Source organism: Triticum urartu, chromosome 6A (genome assembly GCF_056163025.1).
Source record: "Triticum urartu cultivar PI428250 chromosome 6A, HENAU_Tu73, whole genome shotgun sequence".
Classification (NCBI taxonomy): Eukaryota; Viridiplantae; Streptophyta; class Magnoliopsida; order Poales; family Poaceae; genus Triticum; species Triticum urartu.
The window spans coordinates 377590105-377595730 of record NC_141878.1 but is presented as its reverse complement, the minus strand read 5'-3'; the positions used below and the strand labels follow the sequence as shown (position 1 = coordinate 377595730).

Genomic DNA, 5626 nt, shown 5'->3' with positions numbered 1-5626 from the left:
TTCAGAAAACGAGTGCGCGTGACGCAGAAAGCGGGGCCGTCTGATCAACATGCGATCCAACGGACATGGAGTCGATGGATGCGCGCGCGAGATCAGTCGGCTGACGGTAGGCTTTTCCCTATATAAGAAATCTAACTTGTCACAAGCATATAACTAGTCCAGTTGGTTATTTTCTTTGGTCTGCGGTGCGAATCCCTTCACCCACGATTTTGGTTTTGCGATTTAATAGTCAAGAAGAAAATTATTTGTGGGCTGGCAGAATAGCCTGTAACATGCGCCTGAAGCGTTAAATAGGGATTGCCTAGGGTTTTCCGTCAGAAGGTGTGTCAAAACCGGTCTGCCAAACATTTCAAAAAAAAAAAACGGTCTGCCAAACGAGGCCGAACAAGCGATTTCGTCTACAAATCCCAATTGCCAAGGCCTAAGGGCCCAGGCCCACTTTGTGGTGAGCATAAAACCACCGAAAAGACGGCACGCACTCTGTTCGAGGGTTTCCACCGCCGCCGCTACCGCCACCATCCTGAGATGCCGACCGAGCTGAAGCGCGCCGCAGAGGATGGTGATGATTCCACTTCCACCCGTCTTCGCCGAAAAATCATAGTTCCAGAAAAGCCGGTCTATCTGGTGGTGGAGCACAAGGCGGAGCCAGCGTACTCCATCCTCAGTGTTGGCACAATCGCGCCTAAGATCCCGCTGCACCTCAGCCAACGCGGCATGTCGTTCACTGCCATGGAGTCGCCGCAGGGGTCCTGGATCGTTGGCGTGGGCAGGGACGAGCAGATTCACACCACCATCTTCGATGTCACGGCCTCCAAGGAGTGGCAGGGCCCGTGGCTCCATACCAATAAGATGGAGCCCATCCTGATTCCACACCGCGACCAGCTCTACGTGGTCTCGAGCCGCCCCTCCGTGAAGAGGGGGCGATGGGGCTCGACTACCTTCCCTGGTTCGAGCAGATTAAGACTTCGAGGATGACTGCCCTAACCAAGCCGAGGTTTGCCTAGAACTCGAGCCGCCGCCCATCTTTCCGTGCCGCATCACCCCGCCTGAGTACATGAACCCGCCGGCTATACGCGTTGCCTCCTACGCCATGGTTGGCTCCCATATTTTGCTCTCCGTGCAACTGCACAATGTGACCAGCCCCGACAAGGTTGCCAGGAAATACATGGGAACCTGTGGGTACGACGTGGAGAAGAAGGTGTGGGAGATGGTGCATGAGATGAATCTTCCTTTTCCTTGGCCAGGCGGTGCCCCTCGGCGACCAACTCTTTCTTGTCCGCTCCAAAGAGAGGGACGGCGCTTATGCAGTGTACTACATGCATGTCGGTCAGTCAACATCTGGGACCAGCGAGTTGTCCATTATTGAGGTTCTGCTGGTGGTGCCAAAGGCCCGACCTGTTCTGGGGGAACTTCTCTTCCCTTTGGGAAGGGGCCGGTTCTCTTCTGTTCACTTTCGATCTGTCGATGCTGAACCAGAGTCCAAGTTGGGCAAACCAAGTGCTGCACATGGCACCTACTCTATTGTGAAAGAAAATTTCGATGATGCTATAATAATGAAGCAGCAGTGGCAAGTTTACAAAGTAGCTGAGCGGTCGTGTCCATTGGCTCATCCTTTCCCTGTGGTTGCTGCTTTCGCAATGTAAGTGCTACAGATCTTTCAGTTTTCTGCTTGTTCATCTAATTTCAGCTCTAGTTACACATACCTCCTGATTTTATCTAACGATAACCCGCATGTATCCTCATCCCGTCACTGTTGGATTTTCATAATAAGATAAACTAACTGATCCATTATAGTAACACACTGCTTATTTTGCATAATCATATATGTGTTCTTACTCTCTTTAATTTGGTTATTAAAGATGCCTACAACTATGTTCAGAGTACTAGTGGAGTTCATTATTGTGCCTTGAATGTGCTAGTAATCGTTTAGCTTGCCTTGTGAGGTAGGCTTTTCAGAAACTAGACCTGTTTTCTGTAGGCAGCTTGTGTATGCTGTTTTTGTTTCTTTTGTCAGCCTGGGTAAATCTGAAACAGTATTGAAAAATCCCTACATATGTTGCCAGTTCTTTATGTTGCTAATTGCTTGATTTTGTTTGTTAAGACTATATTTTCAAAAAGAAACATATGTCATTATGTGTATGGTGTTAATAGTATACTATGATGCATGCCACATTTTTTCATGGTGCATCTCAGATCACAATACTTAATCACAGAACTACCAATCCCTTTGTGTTCACTAATGTTGCGAGCTTGGGGTTAGTGTTTTTCTACAATTATGCAATTGAAAACTCCTTTCAAATACGAATTCAATGGTATACTTTTGTAACATACACAATGTATATTATTTGGTGAAACAAGTGGTCAAAGTAAACCTCGAAATATGGTTTAGGCCTTATATATTGTTAGAGTTATATTTATGGTGGCCTTTGGCCTTTTGCATTCTGGCCTGTGGCCTCCCCTGTACATGTATATATGATGGCTTTTGCCTCCTGATAATACTAAGTTGCATATTTCCTTGCTTGGTATTAGAGCTTAGGTTAATTTTTTTAGCATGTGCAACTTGTGCTTGATCCTCCCGTCGCGCCGCCGTGTCTCCTTGCCTGCTGTCGCAGCTCCCTCATCTCGGCTGCTGTCGTTCCTTCAATCCCAGATTGCTGTTGTCTCCTCTCAAGATCAGGACTGAAGGCCGCCGCTCCACCTGCAGTCCTGCATCGCCGGCCATCCTGATCCGCCTGTACTCTCCACAGTCCGGGCTCACCCCGTCCGTCTCCTTCCTCCATCTGGTTCGCCTCGCCCAGGAGGCCTACGCCTGCAGCCCATCTGACGCTTCTCATTGGCGCACATGCATCCGCCGCCGCCATCGTGGATCCCTGGCTCTCTGCGTCGCCCACCGCCGCCTGCCTTCAGCCCCACTGCCTTCGTCATTGATCCATGTCTTCTGTCTCTAGCCATTGCTGATCTTCTCGCTGACCACCGCTGATCAGCTCCGCCATTTTGCTGATACAGGATCTTGTTCCTGTGCGCTGCATAGCCACAAGGCCATGGGTTCGTGCCCCGTCGCCTCATTTCATCTGGCCTTCGTGAAACAGGCCGCCTTGGGCCTTGGCTGATTTGAGTTGGCCCGTCTCAGTTTCCCCCAAAAAAATGCACAATGTCATTATCTTTGAGCATTGTTTCAGTTCTTGGCTGTTCGGTGATTTCTGACGGTGGTTGTCCTACTGACATCATCTCGCACACACACCTTCCGTCTTTGCTCGGTCCTCCTCCTCGGACCTTGTTGCCTGTTTTGCCGATTTTCTCAGACGGTGGTGGCCGCTTCGTATCGACTCCTCTTGCGGCTTCCGCGCGCAGTTTTGGCCGCACTTCGTCGACTCCTTTTGCAGCTTTTACATGTCATGGTGGCTGCTATCCATCAACTGTCGCAGCTTCGGCACGCGGTGGTTGTCTCTCTATGTTGACTCTTCACACGACTTCGGCACCTGGGGATTACCGCTCTATGTCGACTTCTCTTACGGCTTTCGCGCGCGACGGTGACCGCTCTACATCGACTCCTCCCGCGGCTTCCGCTCGCGGTGGTTACCGCTCTACGTCGACTCCTCCCATCGCTTCCACACGCAGCGGTGATTGCTCCCGGTCAGCTCTACACGCGGCTTCCACGGGCCATGGCGACTGCTCATCGGCGGTGTTTCTACCTCGACCTCTTCCGCCGTGTCTCTGTCTGCGCGTGAGCTTGTGCATTTGCAATGCCTGCTTGATGCTTGGGATTCTTCACCAACTGGTTCTGTAGTTTTCGTGACTAACTCTTCTGGCACTGAGAAACCACCTTCTACTCATTCAGGTACATCCCCATGGATTCTTGATACTGGAGCGTCTTCTCATATGACTTATGATTCTTCCACTTTAACCTCCGTTCGACCTGTCGAGTCTCCTGTTCGTGTTCTTATGGCTGATGGCACTCCCCTTCCCGTAGCTAGTCGAGGCACTCTTAGCACTTCTTCATTTCATGTTCCCTCTGTAGCTCATGTTCCCTGACTTACCATGCAGCTCATATCTCGTGGTCAGATTGTTGACTCAAGTCGTAGGGTCATTCTCTTCTGTTCAGGATCGTCGCACGGGGGCTTTGCTTGGTGTCGGCGGTCGACGCTCTGATGGTCTCTGGGAGCTAGACTGGCTTCGTCTTCCCTCTGTTGCCACCATTGCCAGTGTTGCAGCCCCTCTTGCTGCATCTACCAGCTCTTTTCAGCAATGGCATCATCGTCTTGGCCATTTATGTGGTTCTCATCTCTCATCTTTGGTTCATCGCGGTGTGCCGGGGTCTGTTTCCGGTAACTCATCATTGGATTGTTTGGGTTGTAGGCTTGGTAAGCAAATTCAGCTACCATATCCTCACAGTAAGTCAGTGTTCGAGTGTCCTTTTTATCTCGTTCACTCTGATGTTTGGGGTCCGTCTCCCTTCGCTTCCAAAGGGGTCATTGCTTCTATATTATCTTTATAGATGATTTTTCTCGATACACTTGGATCTATTTCATGTCTTCTTCTCGTAGTGAGGCCTTACCGATATATAAAAAATTTGCTGCCATGGTTCATATCCAATTTTCCACTCCTATTCGTGTTTTTCGTGCAGATTCAGCTGGTGAGTATATCTCGCATGCATTGCGAGGATTCCTTGCTAACTAGGGTACATTACTCAGTTCTCTTGCCCTGGTGCTCATGCTTAGAATTGTGTGGCTAAGCCTGAGCGTAAGCATCGTCATCTTCTTGAGACGGCGCATGCGATCATGATCACGGCCTCTCTTCCGCCTCACTTCTAGGCTGACGCTGTTACCACTTCCACCTACCTCATCAACATCCAGCCATCTGTTGCTCTATATGGGTGGTATTCCTCTCGAGCTTCTTTCAAGTCATTCTCCTGATTATTTGATGCTTCAACGTTTGTTTGTTTGGTTGCATCTGCTATGTTTTGCTTGCCCCTCGTGAACGCACCAAATTGAGCGCTCAGTTTGTTGAGTGTGTCTTTCTTGGATACAGTGATGAGCATAAGTCCTATCGGTGTTGGGATCATGTCGGTCGCCAAATGCGTATTTCTCGGGATGTGACCTTTTATGAATCACGTCCTTTCTACCCGCGTCCATCCTCGGCCTTTTCCACGGACATCTCTTTTCTTACGTTCCTGGATACACCTTCGTTTGTGCCCTGACTTCCTACTCGTCCCGCTGTAGATCCTGCGTCGTCCTCTCCTATGGTGTTTCCTCCTCCCTCGTCGCACGACTCTCCACCTTCATCACCGATATCTTTCCCTTCTCCACCTTCATCACCAATACATTCCCTGTCTCCACCTCCAGTGATCCCACCTATTCCCTCCTTTCCTTTCCATTATACTTGTCGTTCACGTGTTATGGATGAGACTATTGATGTGCCCTCTACTTTTGGTGTGTCATCTTACTTTTGGTGTGTCATCTTCCTCCTCTCATCCGACTTATGGTCTTCGTTCACGGCCTTGCCCACCCCCTGACCAATATTCTCCTTCTCGCTATGGTCTTTCGACCGTTCTTGAGCCAACTTCTTATCGACATGCTATTGTTCATCCTGAATGTCAGTGTGCGATGGCAGTGGAGATTGCCGCCCT

General features: G+C 49.8%; 1 pseudogene; it reads left to right on the top strand.

Moving 5' to 3' along the window:
* The first annotated feature begins 375 nt into the window (after window positions 1-375).
* On the top strand, window positions 376-1911 carry LOC125516718 (uncharacterized; annotated as a pseudogene).
* Window positions 1912-5626: the final 3715 nt, after the last annotated feature.